The sequence below is a fragment of the Sciurus carolinensis genome, chromosome 5, assembly GCF_902686445.1.
Source record: "Sciurus carolinensis chromosome 5, mSciCar1.2, whole genome shotgun sequence".
NCBI classification, from domain to species: Eukaryota; Metazoa; Chordata; class Mammalia; order Rodentia; family Sciuridae; genus Sciurus; species Sciurus carolinensis.
Window position 1 is genome coordinate 42,496,418 of NC_062217.1, and position 19,638 is coordinate 42,516,055.

The 19,638-nt window shown below is 41.2% G+C and overlaps 1 pseudogene; it reads left to right on the forward strand.

Annotated features, from left to right (window-relative positions):
- Positions 1–1,086: 1,086 nt before the first annotated feature.
- On the forward strand, positions 1,087–1,791 carry LOC124985564 (voltage-dependent anion-selective channel protein 2-like; annotated as a pseudogene).
- Positions 1,792–19,638: the final 17,847 nt, after the last annotated feature.

Genomic DNA, 19,638 nt, shown 5'->3' on the forward strand with positions numbered 1-19,638 from the left:
CCTTTTTCAATTAGTTTATATAACTGAATGAATGTTATGTACTGTCAGAAGGAGGTTCAGAATTGAATCAATTTGCCTTTTATAGACATAAGAAATAAAAAATTCTTTCCACATGTGTGAGTAAATCAGAAAGGGGGGAATTTTTCTTCTGAGTTAAAGGGCCAAAATAATATTGTAATCTATCATCAAAAATTATTTGAACATTTTTTTAACCCAATTAGATTCTCCTTTAACTTTGTCATAAACAAAGAATTGGCAACCGCCTATTTGTAATGTTATTCACTCTCCAATCACTGCCTTCCTTCACTTGGTTTCTGAGAAGTGTATTTTTAAAGGCTTTACTAAGGCTTGTCAACAATAGGTTAATTATAGCTATTATTCATCCACAAGGAAGGAGCTTGTGAAGCCAATATAGGAAGAACTGGAAAACCAAAATATTATTAACTATAGCACTCCTTCGCTAATGCGATATTTTAGACAACGTTTTCATCCGAGCATTAAATATATCCACCTAAACTTCCTGCTGCCCTTTAGCTCCTTCAATTTATGGAGGTTTCCCATGAAACCTAATTGCCAAAGCCAGTCCTCATTGCCAAACCAGGCAGCTAGATCAGATTCGCTTCCTATCAGAAAAGGTCTGGCTTCATCTTCCAGTTCAAATGGAAGTGCTGTCATACGTCCCCACGAGGAGCACCTCACTTCTGAATCGCAACACAGACACAAAGTTCTGGAGCAGACATTTTTCACGAGCTTGCTAATTGCACAAAATAAGGCTTCACTTCCCTTGATGTGGCCCAGGTGACCATCCGGAGCCCACACTCCACTGCTGTCTCTCTGCTCCCTCTGAGCCCAGGCACATCCAGGAAGGCTCTGCGGTGACTGGACTCTGGAGGGCAGAGAGCATGGAGAATATTCTCTGTGCTTTCCTCTCAGGTGCAGCCCAGGAAGCGCTACCTTCACAGATGACAAGTGGGGGGTGTGAGAAAATCTTCATGGCTCCTGCCCCCACATCACAATAAACTTGAGTTCACGGCATTTCCTACAAAGGCTGAAATAACTTGTGTCCACTGCCATACCTTTCACACCATGGAAATTTGTAAAAGAGAAACCCTGACCTTGGAGACCAAATATAAATGGAGTGAGTATGGCTGACTTTCACAGAAAAATGGAAGACCGATCACACTGTGGGGACAGAAATGGCAACTGAAGACCAGATTCGTTAAGGTTTGAAGCTGACATTTGATACTACCTTCCCACCAAACACAGGAAAGAAAAGTGGCACAATCAAGTCCTCTTTCAGAGGGAGTGCATACACAGTGATTGCGTTGCTGACTTTGACTTTGCTGGACCTGCCATCCACGGTTCCGCTGGCTTTGGTTGTGAGGCTGGCTTGCTGGGAACCAGGTGACCTTTGACAGTGCCGATCAAAGCTGACAAGGAATAACTTTGCACTGGGCTACAGGACTGGGGACTTTCAGCTACACACCATTGTCAATGATGGGACAGAATTTGGAGGATCCATTTATCAGAAAGTATGTGAAGATCTTGGCACTTCAGTGAACCTTGCTTGGACATCAGGTACCGACAGCACTCGTTTTGGCGTTGCAGCTAAATAGCAGTTGGATCCCACTGCTTCCATTTCTGCAAAGGCCAGCAACTCCAGTTACTTGGAGCGGGCTACACTCAGACAGTCAGGCCTGGTGTGAAACTTACACTGTCAGCCTGGTAGATGGGAAGAGCATTAATGCTGGAGGCCACAGACTTGATCTTGCCCTGGAATTGGAGGCTTAATCCAGCTGAACGAAATCTCTGGGGATGGGTAGCAGAAGATTAGGCCTTAATATATTTCCGCTGTGATCAGCAGGCTCTTATCCCTTCAAGAAGGTGATCAAAACAAGGATGATCTGAACAAGAGTTGTATTTTAAATATTCAGATAGTTACTTGTTAGCAGGTTTAGTTGAATTGGTTGTCTAGTTACCATGCTGCAGTGATGCAGTCACCTACACATTATTTAAACGTATTTAACTGTTAAATGCGCTACCCCCCAAAAATGAAATAGATCTTTATGAAACTATGCGATTGTGTGCGTGTTTGTTTTATGTTCCCTGTAACATTGAATATTGCCATTGAATAAGATGGATCCGTGGGATGTTTTAAGATGAGGGTAAAGATTCTGTTAAATACAACCATTATTAGAATTAATTTTGGTATCCCAGAACATTACAAATTATGAATAAAACAAGTATAGATTAAAAAAAAAAGAGAAAGGCACAAACCCTATAGCAGGAACATGGGAGTTTCATAAGTAGAAACATTATCGATATCAGTCTTCTTCATTGATCAGAGACTTTTACACTTTAACAATGCACAGCAGTAAGATTTCAGATGTGTGAAAGTATGTCCTTTGGGTATCAGAAAAGAGGGTGAGATGTGGATTGACAGGCAGATGGGAAACGAAGGCAGGAAGGACACACGTGGCTTCCTGAATGGCAGACACCTCCCCAGCCAGTAAATGATGGGAAAAAATATTATGGATGCTGAGTATATGAAATGAATATTCTTAAAACTTTCTGCATCCATGCTCTTGGAAAAGCTGTTCCCCAGCAGGGACCTGGACCCTGAGTTGAAAACTGTCGCTGCAGTTTTCAAATCAACCGGGCATACTGTACCCAATTTATAATGCTTGAAAAATAAGATCACTTACTCTCTACTATTGGAATTCATTTGCTATTACTGCATAACAAACAGCAGCATAAATCAATACCCCTTTATTGCCTGGCAGTTTCCCAGGGTCAGGACACAGAGCCCCAGGCCAGACGCTGTGCTCCGGATGCAAGGCTGAATCTCCCTGAGCCTCAGGCTCCTCCCCCAAGTTCATGGGTCACTGACAGAGTTAAAGTTTCACGACTGCAGGTCTGAGGCCCCCCCTCCTAAAAGCTGCCCGCCGCTCCCTGCCATGTGGCCTTCTCCACACCTTGGCAGTTTGGTTCTTTAAGGTCAACAGGAGATGTCACTGCTATTTATTTTCTCTCTGATCGCTAAACCTGCTTCTAAAGGCCTCAAATGATTAGGTCAGACCCACCAAAGTCCCCTCCCATTTGGTTAACCTAAAGTCAACTAATGAGGGGACTCACGTAAAACTGTAAAACATCTTTATCTTTGCTATAATGTAACACGATCCAGGGAGTGATTGTCCATCATCTTTGCCATGGTCTGTGGAACAGAGGTTACAGGTCTGCTCACTGACAAGGGAGTGTTACCAGACCATGGGTCATTGGCAGCCACCTTAGAATCTGCTTCTCATAGTATTTAAACCAAAAGTAACTTTAAAGTTATGGATATAACAACAGCAAAGCGTATTTTCTTTGTGTTTAGAATGTAAAATTTAAGCCGGGCACAGTGACACATGCCTGTATCACTCCCAGCAACTTGGGAGGATGAGGCAGGAGAGAATCATCGCAAGTTCAAGGTCAGCCTCAGCAACTTAGCAAGACCCTGCCTCAAAATAAAAATCCGGGAATGTAGCTCAGTGGTAGAGCAGCCCTCCGTTCGGTCTCAGTACAAAAACTGTGTGTGTGTGTGTGTGTATGTGTGTGTATAAAATTTCAAGATCACCCCCTCGAGCACTCATTATTTAGTGAGCTTAGAAGAATCACCAAGGAAATTAGTTTAAAACATAAATTTTATGGATTCCACCCTCAGAAATTTTGAGGTAGTTTGCATAAAATTAAGCAAGAATCTGCAATTTAAATAAGCCCCCCCCCATGATCCTGATGCAAATTCTTACAACTCAGTGAAAAGCCATAACACTGTGCTTCTGTAATTAAAGAATGACTGAAGTTTTCCCAAAGCTCTGCAGTTTGGGTCAAATGAGTTGTTGAGCCCCTTTGCTTTACAAAAACCGTATTTCAGCCGGATGCACGGCACACACCTGTGATCCCAGGGAGCTGGGAGGAAGGGGCAGAAGCACTGCAAGTTTGAGGCAGCCTGGGCAACCTGGTGAGACCCTGTCTGGAAATAATAGATAAAAAGAGCTGAGGATGTAGCTCAGGGGTAGCTTCAGCCCGTCACGGGTTGGGGTTGGGGGGAAAGAAACAAACCTGCAAACCTACATGGCCCAGGTTTCCCAGGCTCTTCTCTCAGCTCAGCACCTAACATACTGAGACCCTTACTCAGCTCAGGGATGACCCTCTGCCCAGAGGCCCTCTGGTAACGCAGCTGACAGCTCTGTGTCTGCGGTAAACCAAATGTAAATATGTCACATTAGCACAGAGTGGAGAGAACACTGGTTTCTTTCCCAGCTGGAGTTGCTGCCACTCATTCTTGGGAGAAGAGCAGAAGGACAGAGGAGGCTCTCAAGTGGACCAGGAACTTCTGTCAGGTGGCGACCTCCTCACTGCCATTGAGACTCTTGCTGGTGTCTGAAGACCTAGGATCCTGGAAGACCCTTGGTCAGGAACAGGCTGAGCAGGCTGGGTGGCCCCACGGCATGATGCCCCAGTCTGCCGACAACACCCAACTCAGAAACACATGGCAAAGGGGGCAGGGAGGCACGCACTCGGGTGGGTGGGGTTGTGAGGCTTCCAAGTGCAAGAGAAAGAAATTCTGAGAGGACCTGCTCTATGCAGAGCGCTAAGCAGGGCATGTGGTTTTGTGTCCCATTCGTATTGTATTTTACTATTGACTCCTAAGACAGCCCTGAGAATGGGGGCTAGATTAGGGATCCTTGCCTCCCTTTGGAAGATGGAGAAATAGGCTTTCTAAGCCCTGCAGGGTCAATGGTGGAATATACACATTGGAAAAAAAATCCCATTTTGCGGGCGGTCAACCCGGCACCTGAAGAGTGAAGCTATTCCAGAGAAGAGCGGAGCTTGGAGGCAGAGGCCACCTAGAACCCCACAGTGAGCACCGGTATGGTCAACTCCAATGCCACAAGCAGATGCCAATTCTGGTTGAGCTTCTAAACCCTCGCCTACCAACCTTCTAGCAGGGAGTTCTTGACCAGACTAGCCGCCTCCATTTCCCCACATTTCCAACCCACCAAGGCTCCATCTCCCTGGGAGCCTACCCTGGCTCTCTTTTGCATTAGCACCATAGATGCAAACACCCTTCTTATAGAAGGACTTTCTCCAGGATCCTTCTCACTGACTCTGCCAAGACACATGGTATCTCCACCTTTCCTCTGAGCCTTGTGCCCAGCTGTCTGGGAGAGAACAAGCCACTTGTGAGCCCTATGGGGCAGCCCTGCTGAGGGTGGTCCACTGGCATCTCTACAAGATGACTTCCTCTGCCCTCTCCTTGGCCAGCCCCATCCAGAGCTGGCCAGTCTATCCCAGGATCCCTGTGGCTCAGGGAAGCAACACCACCTCTCTCTCTGCTCAGGGTTCTGAGTCTTCTTGGAAACATTCAGTGATGATATTTCAAAAACCTTATTCTACTTCTTTTCCAAAAAACAGCCCATAAAACAAATCTGAGAGCCAAAGGAAATGCATATTGGTTGGGGAGTTCAGGAAGCCGAGAGCCATCAGGATATTAGCAAGCACTGGCAGCTCCAGCTACAGATGCGGAAAGTGTCACAAGGGGCCACAAAGACAAGCAAGAGGGAAGAAGCCTGCAGCACTTATTCCCAAGACCAAGGGCTACCACGGGCTTGGGAGGCACTGCAGAGGGCTCTGGGCATTCCCTCCACACTTTGCTCCAGAGAGAAGGGACTTCTTCCCACTGCCTGGCTTTTCCCCTTCTTGCAGTTTAAAAGGTACCTCACTCCTCTCAGCAGAGGATCACCAGTGAGCAAGAAAAGAAGGGTGTTTTAACAAGGGCTCCCTCTGCACCCAAGGATTCCAAGCCGGGCCATTTACAGTTCTTGCTTCAACTTGACCTTGACTTCTGGGAAAGTCTCCGAGACTGAGAAAAAAGTCACAACCATACAGCTTTTAGGGAGTAGGAAATAGTGGATGTGACTTAATCACCCTGTGGTAACCCAGAGGAAAAGGAGGAAGATGATAAAACCCAGATGCACGTCTGCAAGGGAGCACGAAGGCTCGAGGGCACCTGCTCTACCGCCCCAGGTGTGGACTAGCTCACAGCGCTGACCAAGCAAAGTGTCCCCTATAGTGAAATTAGTCTGCACACCCCCACCTCCCAGGTCATAGCTCTGCTCTGTCCCTGCCATTGCCCCTTCCTATTTGTTCTTAGCAATGCCCAAGAAAAAAATCAGAAAGTCATTTATATGGTCTTCGATAAAATAAACCTACTTTTAAAATTCTTTAATTGTAAATTGACAAATTATAGTTGTATATTTTTATGGAGTAAAATGTGAATTTATCATTTATGAATGTAATGTAGAATAATGTAGAATTAAATCAAACTAATCAACATACCCTTCATCTCAAGTACTTATTTTTTGTACTGAGAACATTCAAAATTTACTCAGCAATTTTTAAATGTACAATATAATATGTACTATATTCACCACACTATGGAATATGTCTCAAAGAAAAAAAAATACTTATTCCTTTTGTCTACTTGAGACTTTATACCTTCTTCATCATCTTCTCCTTCCTCCCATCCTCCAGCCTCTGTGAACACCATTTTATTCTCTGCATCTTTGAGTTCAGTGGTTTTAGATTCTCCGTGTGAGAACACGCAGCATCTTCCTGTGCCTGTATTATTCCACTCAGCACAACGTTCTCCAATTGCATTCACATTGAAGTAAATGAGAAAATTTATTTAGGGCTGAATAATATTCTGTAGTATATATATACCATGTTTTCTTTATCCAGTCATCTGTTGATGGACACTTAGGTTAGCTCCATAACAAAGCTACTATAAATAGGGCTGTAATAAAGACAAGGGTGCGGGCACTTAACCACTGAGCCACATCGCCAGCCCTTTTTTATATTTTATGAGAGACAGGGTCTCAATGACTTGCTGAGGTTGGCTTTGAACTCCAGATCCTCATACCTCAGCCTCCCGAGTCGCTGGGATTACACGCAAGTGCCCCACGTCGCCTGGCCAGATAACTCTACAATAACTGATTTCACATCTTTTGGGTAAACACCCAAGAGTGGGGCTCCTATATCATATGGGAGTTGTACTTTGGCTTTTTTGAGGACTCGCCATACTATTTTCTATAATGGTTACAATAACTTACTTTCTTACCAGCCATGAGCAAGGTTCCCTTTTCTCCACATTCTTGCCAAAACTTGATATCTTTTCCCTCCTGGATAGCCTGACAGACGTAAGACGTGAGGCAATACCTCATCATTACTTCATCTGCATTTCCTTAATTAGTGACGATGGGCATTTTTCATATACCTGTTGCCGCTTGTATGTCTTCTTTTGAGAAATGTCTGTCTGAGTCCTTTGCCCGTTTCTGATTGAATTTTTTTTTTCTAGAGCACTGTTTGAGTTCCTTATATATTTCAGATATTAACACCTTAACCAGGTGTGTGGCTCACAGGTATTTTCTCCTGCTCTTCAGGTGTCTCCTGACTGTATTGACAGCTTCCTCTGCTGTGCAGAAGCCTTTTATTGTGATACCATCCCATGTGTCTACCTTTGCTTTTGTTGCCTGTGGCCCTGGGGTCATATCCAAAAAGTCATTGTCCAGACCAATGCGGGACCTTTCCCCTGTGTTCTTTTCTAGCAGAATCGATGTTTCAGGTCTAAAGTATTTGATCCATTTAGCATTGGGTTTTGTATTTGGGATGAGGTAACAGTCCAGTTGTATTCCTCCATATGGGATATTGTTTTATTTAATACACTTTGTTAAAGAGATGGTCATAGTACCAATGTTTATATTTGGGTGGGTCTTTGTTGAAAATCAATTGCCTATACTTGTGTGGGCTCATCTCTGAGCTCTCTATTCTGTTCCACCAATTAACGAGTCCATTCTATGACAGAATCATGCTGCTTCAATCACTACTCTTTGTATAGTTTGAAATTAAATACTGTGTAACCTCAAGCTTTGTTCTTTTTGCTCAAGACTGCCTTGGCTCTTCAGAGGTTTCTGTGGTTCTATATAAAGTTTAGGATTTTTTTTTTCTTTAATAAAGATTGTATTTCTATTTGAATAATATGGTCAACTTGACAATATTAATGTTTCCAGTCCATGAATACTGAATGCCTTTCATTTATATGAGTTTTCTTCAACCTTTTTCATTAACATTTTAAGTTTTTCAGGTGTTTAGATTTTTCACCTTCTTGCTTAAATTTATTCCTGAGTATATTTATTTTTGTCACTGCTGTAAATTAGATTGTTCTCATGATTGTTTTTCAGAATATTCATTATTAATATATAGAAAAGCTACTGACTAATACCAGGAACAGTGGTATGTGCCTATTATCCCAGCTACTTGGGAGGTTGAGGCAAGAGAATTGCAAGTTCAAGGTCAGCCTGGACAACATAGAGAGACCTTATATTAAAAAAAGAAAAAGAAAACTACAGACTTCTGTAAGTGATTTTGTATACTACAACTTTGTTGTATTTGCTGGTTCTGAGTTTTTTGGCGGTAGGGTTTTTATGTACATAACATCATGCTGTGAGCAAATGGTGGCAATTTCTCTTCTTCCTTTCCTGTCTGATTGCCTTTTCTTTCCTTCTCTTGCCTAGTTACCCTGGAAAGGGCTTCCAATACTATATAGAATACAAGTGGTGAGGGTGGGTATCCTTGTCTCATTCTGGATCTTAGGTAGAGGAAAGTGTTTCAATTTTTCATCGTTGCGTACGATGTCTGTGGGCCTTTCCTAAATGTCCTCGATAGTGGTGAGGTACCTTTCTTCTATGCTTAATTTGTTGAGTGTTCTTATTATGAAAGAGACATTGAATTTTGTCAAATGGTTTTTCTGCCTCCAATGAGATGAGACTTTATATGTCCCAGAAAGAACTGAGTATCAAGAGCTGTGTCCATGGGAACTTGGGTGTGGAACACTGCTAACTAAACCTGAGCCAAATGCAGTGGACTGCCCACCACTGCAAACTGTCTTTCAAAGATTCTCAGTGGTCTGCACAGACAAAAGCCGACTGGCAGCAGCTATCAAAATGACCAGTTGTCCTCAGCGACACCATGTGGCTGTAAGAAGTAATGACAACATATGACCCATCTGTTCCCTGGCTAACCTCAACTCATAAATGTAAGCTCCCAGAGCTCATGAAATACCAGGGCAGCCTAAAAAGAAAATGCTGAACTTCCTTTTAATCTGGCATGGGAGAGTTCATCTTGACTTCTTGCTGTTGTTCTTAAAAAGAAAGGGTTGTGGCTAAAATTGCCCTATAGATTCAAACTAGAAAAAATAAATTTCCATCTCATATCATATAAAAAAGAGCTTTCCAAAAAATCCCTGGAATCCTTTTTTTTTTTTTTTTTAAAGACAATATACAGGAAACTCTGGAACCAGATAGACCAGAAACCACCAGCTTTTCTGTCTAATGGGCAAACTGGGGACCTGGCACCCCTTCTGACTCAGATTACCCATTTAATCACCCCAGAACTCATAGGTTCCTCAACAGAACCCAAGAACCCCACAGAACATAGCTTAAAACACACTTTTTTGATGATGGAGCCTATGAAGAATTTCAGTCAAAGGATGACATCACCTGATCATCTGTGGAGAGCAGAGGACATTTTTGAGGATGCCAGAAGGACACATCAAGACTGGGGATGACAATCAGACTTAAGAATTTCACCAAAGGACAGATGAGCCTTAGGCAGAATAATGTCCTGGTAATGTTAGACATCAACACACACAAAACATGCCCAACTGAACTTATTCTAAATATAAAAATCTATCTTTAAATCATTATCAAAAATGTGCATCAGGAAGAAAAGTCATCTATCTCTCAATCCTGGGAAGAAAGGATGGATTCTGGCTGTCTGGGAAATACATTTATCACCGTAATATTCTTAAATGTTTTTCTGTTGAAAAGGTTTTTTTTTTTTTTTTAACTAGATTTTTCCCCCTCAAGTCCAGCTTGTAAAAATTATTTTCATTCACACCTGTTGTTATGAAAAACTTTGTTTCAAAACTAACTTTCAGGGGAAAATCTAATAAAAGAAATTCTGAACAGAAAAGTGCAGAGGATATCTACTGGGATAGAAATAAAGTTTTCAAGCAGTTCTTGAATTAAAAAATCTGGTAATAAAACAGTATTTCTAACATAAATGTGGAATTTAAGTATACTGTAATGAATGTCATGTTTTCAAGCTAGTTTTGGTGGAGAAAAAAGACTGGAGACAAAGTATTTGAAATAGGAACATTTGGGATTTAATAGTTATGTTTTCCAAGCTAGTTTGGAGGAAAATTTTAGTATAAAACATTCTTAACAACAAAAACAAAAGTGTAGATAAGCAATATATTTGCTTCAACAGACAGACAAATCCTCAGGAGGTTCTTTGAAGCTGAGATGAAACTGTTCCAAATAAACCAAAAGTGACCGCCCTCTGTCCACCTCCCCCTCAGCTGCCCCTCCTGACCAGGAATGGAATGCAGGCTGTCCCCAGGGTGGGACACAAGCGTGGGCAAGAAGGTTCCTTTTAGTTCAGGGGGATTCCCTACCAGGGACTGGGCTACGACCGGGGACCTAGTCGGGACTCCGGGTAGCGCTCAGCACCATTGCTGGCAAAGTCCAGTTAGGGAATTTGGGCAGAGTTGTGGGACTACACAGGTGCCTCGGAGCTTCACCAACATCACCAGCTCCAGATCAGATGTAGCAGTGAAGATTCAAGTTCTCAAAAAGGCCGGCAAAAAAAAAAAAAAGACAAAAAAGGTGTTTTAAAATATTTAAACAAGGAAAAGGGGAAGAAAGCTAAATGAGGCACTTTGTTCATTTCTGCCATGAGGAAACTCTACCAAGGTCCAAATCCCAAATCCACATGCTGCAGAAATACAAGTGGTGACAAAGGTCCTTGTAGCCAGGGCCTCACAAATTCAGGAGAGCGAGCCGGGCGCCCCAGGCGGCTGCGCTGTAGGTGCGGCTGTGGGAGGGATTTTCCTTATTTCCCCCTTGTGGAACCTGCCATCCCAAGTTCAGGCCAAGAAAACAGCGCGTGACACACAACTGGGGGTCACCCCCACGGCCCCACCCCCGCAAATTCAAAGCAAACGTCTGGGGTCACCACGACTCAGCCATTCATCAGGCGCTTCCCTTCCCCTCTCCTGCTCCGCCTCAGGTCAGCAGCGGGCCCAGCATCCTGCGCCCACCACCAAGGATAAGCCGCCTTATTTCTCACTGGCAGCGGTCTCGCGGGTCTCTCCTTGGTGTGCTGTTCCATAAAAACACAGGAGTATGAGGACAGGGTTGCCAGATAAAACATAGGATGCACGGGACTCACCAAAAAGTATTCATTGTTTATCTGAAATTCAGATTGAACTATGCCTTGTGCTTTCTTTGCAGAATCGGGCAATTCTAACTGGGAAGACCAGCAGGACGGAGGGACAGTGGAAAGTGAACAGCACTGAAGGAGGCTGGCTCGAGCCATCCTGTAGGGCCCATTCAAGATCCCTAACGTGAGGAGGATCCCACGTTAAACCTGTGGGGTGGACTCCCTGGGCTGGAAATGTGGGGAAGTTCCAAGGGCTTCTACCAGAACCCATCCACACAGACATTCCAAAGGAGAGCCACTCTGTGTCCTTGCCTGATGCAGGAACAGAGAGCAGGTACTATAGTCAAAAGGCTCTCCCAGGCGCAGAAATAAGGGAGCAAAAGAGTAACGAGATGAATACATAAGGAACAATTCACCTCCAGGATTATTTTTGTCTAAGGGAAGAGGTTGAAGAACTATCCAGAGGCTCCCAGTCCCCACTGGACTCGCTTTCCTAGGACGCTGACGCCCGGGCACTTCTGCCTGTACGTGGGGGCCTCCCTGCCCAGAGGATAAGACCCTGGGCAGAGAGTCGAAAGGCTTCCCACTCTTTATTATAGGGGCACCTGAGACCACAGAAGGGCAGGTGCAGAAAGAGGACAGAGGGTTTCTGAAAACAAGCAGAATCTGCACCAGATTTCTGCTTAAAAGTTAGAGCTAAAGTTAAATTTATTCTGAATCCCACACAAAATGGGAATTAATTATTAAACAACCAAGAAGTCTTTTTATTAATTTGATTTCACCGCAACAAGATCTCTACAATAATACACAGCCTAAAATACCAGAAGCAAAAGCAACAAAAGACAAACAGACTAAAATCTTTTGTGCTCCAAAGGACACAAAAGTGGAAATACAACTCACAGAACAGGAGACTATATTTGCAAATCACATATCTAATAATAGACTTGAATCCAGAATATATTAAAAAAATGCTTGCAACTAAATATTTAAAAGACAAATAGCCTAATTAATAATTTGACAAATGATCTAAATACACAGTTTTCCAAAGAAGCATAAAAATGTTCAATAGAACGCATTAGAAGATGCTCAGCATCATTAAACATCAAGGAAATGCAATTCAAAACCACAATGAGATACCATTTCACATCCACTTGGATAAGGATATAATCAAAGATAGTAATGAGTGTCACGGGCATGTGAAGAAACTGCAACTCTGATGCACTGCTGGTGAGACTGTGAAATGGTACAAGTAGCTTTGGAAAGCAATAAGGCATTTCCTCAGACCATTAAACACAAAGTTGCAATATGACCAGATATTCCACTCCTAGGTCTACACCCAAGAGAAATGAAAATACATATCCCTATTGAAAAGCTGTAATTGAATGCTCATGTCTGCTTTAATCGTAACAGGCAAAGAGTGAAAACAAGTCAGATATCTAACAACTTAAAGAACAAGATGAGGAAACCTACCCTTGCCTATTTAACATAGTATTGACATTGCTAGAAGTCTTATGCAAAGAAGTTACTTATGCATAAATAAATAAATACATGGTATTCAATCCAGAGAAGTAAAATTGTCTTTATTTACAGGTGATGTGACTTATACAGAAAACCCTAAAGACACACACATACAACCTGTTAGAACTAAAAAACAAATTTAGTAAAATCACAGGATTAAAAAAAAAATCAACATACTAAAATTCGTAGTGCTTCTATACACTAACAACAAACTACATAAAAGTAAATGAATTAAGGAAAAAAACCTTCCTTACAACAGCACGAACAAAAAAAGGAATGAATTTAACCATGAGATAGATGAAGGATCTTTTTCTTTTTTTTTTTTCTTTTTTTTTGTAAACAAATGGGATACATGTTGTTTCTCTGTACCTGGAGTCAAGGCATACCATTTGTGTAATCATAAATTTACATAGGGTAATGTTTGATTCATTCTGTTATTTTTTCCCTTCCACCCACCCCTCTCACCCCTCTTTTCCCTCTATACAGTCCTTCCTACCTCCATTCTTGCCACCCTCCCTAACCCTAACCCTAAACCCAACCCTAACACTAACACTAACTCCTCCCACCCCCCATTATGTGTCATCATCCACTTATTAGCGATTATCATTCTTCCTTTGGTTTTTTGAGATTGGCTTATCTCACTTAGCATTATATTCTCCAATTTCATCCATTTGCCTGCAAATGCCATAATTTTATCATTCTTTATGGCGGAGTAATATTCCATTGTATATATATATACCACTGTTTCTTTATCCATTCATCAATTGAAGGACATCTAGGTTGGTTCCACAATCTGGCTATGGTGAATTGAGCAGTTATGAACATTGATGTGGCTGTATCTCTGTAGTATGCTGATTTTAAGTCCTTGGAGTATAGGCCAAGGAGTGGGATAGCTGGGTCAAATGGTGTTTCCATTCCAAGCTTTCTGAGGAATCTCCATACTGCTTTCCAGAGCGGCTGCACTAATTTGCAGCCCCACCAGCAATGTATGAGTGTACCTTTTCCCCCATATCCTTGCCAATACCTATTGTTGCTAGTATTCTTGATAATCGCCATTCTAATTGGGGTGAGATGGAATCTTAGGGTAGTTTTGATTTGCATTTCTCTTATTACTAGAGATGTTGAACATTTTTTCATATGTTTGTTGATTGCTTGTAGATCTTCTGTGAAGTGTCTGTTCATTTCCTTAGGCCATTTGTTGATTGGATTATTTGTATTCTTGGTGTAGAGTTTTTTGAGTTCTTTATAGATTCTGGAAATTAGTGCTCTATCTGAAGTATGAGTGGCAAAGATATTCTCCCACTCTGTAGGCGCTCTCTTTGCATTGCTGATAGTTTCCTTTGCTGAGAGAAAACTTTTTAGTTTGAATCTATCCCATTTGTTAATTCTTGCTTTTATTTCTTGTGCTATGGGAGTCCTGTTAAGGAAGTCTGATCCTAAGCCGACATGCTTAAGATTTGGACCTACTTTTTCTTCTATAAGATGCAGGGTCTCTGGTCTGATTCTGAGGTCCTTGATCCATTTTAAGTTGAGTTTTGTGCAGGGTGAGAGATAGGGGTTTAATTTCATTCTGTTGCATATGGTTTTCCAGTTTTCCCAGCACCATTTGTTGAAGAGGCTATCTTTTCTCCATTGCATATTTTTGGCCTCTTTGTCCAATATGAGAAAGTTTTATTTATTTGGGTTTGTGTCCATGTCCTCTATTCTGTACCATTGATCTACCTGTCTATTTTGGTACCAATACCATGCCGTTTTTGTTACTATTGCTTTGTAGTAGAGTTGAAGATCTGGTATTGCGATACCCCCTGCTTCACCCTTTCTGCTAAGGATTGCTTTAGCAATTCTGGGTTTCTTATTCTTCCAGATGAATTTCATAATTTCTTGCTCTATTTCTGTAAGTTACATTCTTGCTGTCTGCAGCAACAATCCCGAGGGAAGGAATAGGAGGTGGACTGGGAATGAACTACTTCTATTTCTGGGCTGCCTTTTTGCTTGCTTGCTTGTTTGCTAGTTTATAGAGGAAGAGCAGCTTGCTTAGAGGAAGAGAGGCTACCGCTTTCAGAGAGGCTGCAGCTTTCAGAGAGGCTACGCTTTCAGAGTAGCTATTTCTTAGAGTTCTGCTTCTTCTTAGAGGTGCATCCTGCATCCTGCATCCTAGTGGTGCATGCTAGAGGTGCGTGCTTTTGCTTGTTTGCTAGTTTATAGAGGAAGAGCAGCTTGCTTAGAGGAAGAGAGGCTACCGCTTTCAGAGAGGCTGCAGCTTTCAGAGAGGCTACGCTTTCAGAGTAGCTATTTCTTAGAGTTCTGCTTCTTCTTAGAGGTGCATCCTGCATCCTGCATCCTAGTGGTGCATGCTAGAGGTGCGTGCTAGAGGCGTGTCCTAGAGGTGCGTGCTATCAGAGGTGCTTCTTAGTGGTGCGTCCCGCATACTGCGTCCTTCATTCTACGATCTAGAGGTGTGTTCTCAGTCCTCCGTCCTGTGATCCTCTTCCAGGCAAAGAGAATGTCTTATGTACACCAAAGCAGCCAATCAGCTTAGGATTAAGTAGCACGATTGGAGCATGCCCCACGGTACCAATCAAGAAAGAATGAGGAACATCTGTTGACCACTAGTGCAGAAGAGACATCAACCAATCAGGCAAAAGGTCACGAGAGATCATGCCATGTTAACACTAATTATGTGCCACCTCTTGGCCCAATGCCAGCCGCCATCTTAGAGCTGCTTAAACATGTCTCTACAGTCATCATTGGGATTTTAATTGGAATTGCATTGAATTTGTATAACACTTTTGGTAGTATGACCATTTTGACAATATTAGTTCTGCCTATCCAAGAACATGGGAGATCTTCCATCTTCTAAGGCTTTCTTTAATTTTTTCTTTAGTATTCTGTAGTTCTCATTGTAGAGGTCTTTCACCTCTTTTGTGAGATTGATTCCCAAGTATTTTATTTTTTTCGAGGCTATTGTGAATGGGGTAGTTTTCCTAACTTCTCTTTATGAAGATTCATTGCTTATGTATAAAAATGCATTGGATTTATGAGCATTGATCTTGTAGCTTGCTACTTTACTGAATTCACTTATGAGTTCTAAAAGTTTTCTGGTGGAATTTCCAGGTTCCTCTAAATATATAATCATGTCATCAGCAAACAGGGATAGTTTGAATTCTTCTTTTCCTATTCGTATCCCTTTAATTTCTTTGGTTTGTCTAATTGCTCTGGCTAGAGTTTCAAGGACAATGTTGAATAGAAGTGGTGAAAGAGGGCATCCCTGCCTTGTTCCCTTTTTAGGGGAAATGCTTTCAGTTTTTCATGATTTAGAATGATATTGGCCATGGGCTTAGTGTAGATGGCCTTTACAATGTTAAGGAATGTTCCCACTATCCCTATTTTTTCTCGTGTTTTGAGCATGAAGGGATGCTGTATTTTATCAAATGCTTTTTCTGCATCTATTGAAATAATCATGTGATTCTTAACTTTAAGTCTGTTGATATGGTGAATGACATTTATTGATTTCTGGATGTTGAACCAACCTTGCATCCCTGGGATGAAACCCACTTGATCCTGGTGCACTATCTTTTTAATATATTTCTGTATGCAATTTGCTAAAATTTTGTTGAGAATTTTTGCATCAATGTTCATTAAGGATATTGGTCTGAAATTTTCTTTCCTCGATGTGTCTTTGTCTGCTTCAGGTATCAGGGTGATATTGGCTTCATAGAATGAGTTTTGGAGGGTTCCCTCCTCTTCTATTTCATGGAATACTTTTAGGAGTGTTGGAATGAGCTCTTCTTTACAGGTTTTGTAGAACTCGACTGAGAACCCATCTGGTCCTGGACTTTTCTTTGTTGGTAGGCTTTTGATGAACTCTTCTATTTCATTGCCTGAAATTGATTTATTTAAGTTGTGTATGTCCTACACAATTCATATGACATAATTCATATGTCTCTAAAAACTTGTTGATGTCTTCGAGGTTTTCTGTTTTGTTGGAGTATAGATTTTCAAAATAGCTTCTAATTATGTTTTGTATTTCACTCGTGTCTGTAGTGATATTTCCTTGTTCATTCCAAATTTTAGTAATTTGAGTTTTCTCTCTCTTTCTCTTTGTTAGTGTGGCTAAGGGTTTATCAATTTTGTTTATTTTTTCAAAGAACCAACTCTTTATTTTCTTAATTTTTTCATTGTTTCTTTTGTTTCAATTTCATTGATTTCGGCTCTCAGTTTAACTATATCCTGTCTTCTACTACTTTTGGTGTTGGTCTGCTCTTCTTTTTCTAGGGCTTTGAGCTGTAGGGTTAAGTTATTTATTTGTTGATTTTTACTTCTTTTGTTGAATGCACTCCATGAAATAAATCTTCCTCTAAGTACTGCTTTCATAGTGTCCCAAAGATTTTGATATGATGTGTCTTTGTTCTCATTTACTTCTAAGAATTTTTTTTATTTCCTGCCTGATGTCTTCTGTTATCCATTCATCATATAATAATATAATAATGTATTATTTAATCTCCAGGTATTGGAGAAATTTCTGTTGTTTATTCTGTCATTTATTTCTAATTTCAATCCATTATGATCTGATAGAATACAAGGTAGTATCTCTATCTTCTTGTATTTGCTAACAGTAGCTTTGTGGCATAAAATATGGTCTATTTTAGAGGAGGATCCATGTACTGCTGAGAAGAAAGTGTATTTGTTCTTTGTTGGATGGTATATTCTATATATGTCGGTTAAGTCTAAATTGTTGATTGTGTTATTGAGATCTATGGTTTCTTTATTCATTTTTTGTTTGGAAGATCTATCCAGTGGTGAGAGAGGTGTGTTAAAATCACCTAGTATTATTGTGTTGTGGTCTATTTGATTTCTGGAATTGAGAAGGATTTGTTTGATGTACATGGATGAGCCAATATTCGGGGCATAGATATTTATGATTGTTATGTCTTGCTGATTTATGCTTCCCTTAAGCAGTATGAAATGTCCTTCTTTATCCCTTCTGACTAGTTTTGGCTTGAGTCCACATTATCTGAAATAAGCATGGATACTCCAGCTTTTTTGCTGTGTCTGTGTGCATGGTATGTTTTTTCCCATTCTTTCACCTTTAGTCTGTGGGTATCTCTTTCTATGAGATTAGTCTTTTGCAGGCAGCATATTGTTGGATTTTTCTTTTTAATCCAATCTGCCAGTCTTTGTCTTTTGATTGATGAGTTCAGGCCATTAACGTTCAGAGTTATTATTGTGATATGATTCGTATTCCCAGTCATTTGACTCATTTTTGTTTTTTGACATGATTTGGTTTCTCCTTTATTTGGCTATTCCTTTAGGTTAGTTTCTCCTGTTGTTGATTTGGATCATTGTTTTTCATCTCTTCCTCATGGAATATTTTGCTGAGAATGTTCTGTAATGCCGGCTTTCTATTTGTAAATTCTTTTAACTTTTGTTTATCATGGAAAGATTTTATTTCATCGTCAAATCTGAAAGTAAGTTTTGCTGGGTATAAGATTTTTGGTTGCCATCTGTTTTCTTTCAGGGCTTTGTAAAAGTTGTTCTAGGCCCTTTTAGCCTTTAGGGTCTGGATTGAAAAATCTGCTGATATTCTTATTGGTTTTCCTATGAATGTAATTTGATTCTTTTCTCTCGCAGTCTTTAAAATTCTGTCTTTATTTTGTATGTTCAGTATTTTCATAATAATGTGCCTGGGTGTGGGTTTGTTGTAATTTTGTATATTTGGAGTCCTATAAGCCTCTTGTACCTGGTTTTCCATTTCATTCTTCGGATCTGGGAAATTTTCTGATATTATTTCATTGAATAGATTGTTCATTCCTTTGGTTTGTTTGTCTAAGCCTTCCCCTATCCCAATAATTCTTAAATTTGGCCTTTTCATGATATCCCATAATTCTTGTAGATTCTGTTGATGATTTCTTACCATCTTCTGTTTGGTCAATTTTGTTTTCAAGATTAAATATTTTGTCTTCAATGTCTGAGGTTCTGTCTTCCACGTGTTCTATCCTATTGGTTATGCTTTCTATGGAGTTTTTAACTTGGTTTATTGTTTCCTTCATTTCAATGATTTCTGTTTATCTGTTTTTCAGTATCTCTAATTCTTTATTGAAATGATCTCTTGCTTCCTGTATTTGCTCTTTTAACTGTTGATTGGTGTGATCATGTAATGCCTGCATTTGCTCTTTCATCTCTTCCTTCAATGCCTGCATTTGCTGTTTCATCTCCTCATTTGCTTCCCTGATTGTTTTAATTATGTACATTCTGAACTCCCTTTCTGACATTTCTTCTGCTGTTCTGTCATTGGGTTTTATTGATATAGTTTCTCGGTTTATTTGGGACATTTTCTTCCCTTGTTTTCTCATATTGGTCAGATATCAGTGGAACTCTGAGATATTGCAGATTTCCTCTATTGGTTTATAGTGTCCCTGTAGATTTCCAGTATATCACCTCCTAGCCTTCAGTAGCCTGAAGTCTTGGAGGAACTTGATAATGCAGTGCTTCCGAAGAAAGCTGCCCCTAGCCTGCTACTGGATCCAGGGCTGGGGGCTGGTTCTGCGTGAATATCCTCTCACTGGGTGGTCCTACTCCTAGAAGCTGGCTATAGACAGGGCCTGCCCCTCCTGAGGGAGCCAGGCTGCTCGGGGAAAGCCTCACCCTGTCCTGCCTTGGTCCCAGAAGCCACTTGAAGGCCGGGGCCCACTGCTGGGTCCGGGGCTTGGGGTTGGCTCTGTGCGGAAAAGCTCTCACCTTGCAGGCCTGCTCCTAGAAGCTGGCAGTGGATCGAGCCTGCTGCCAGAGAGAGCA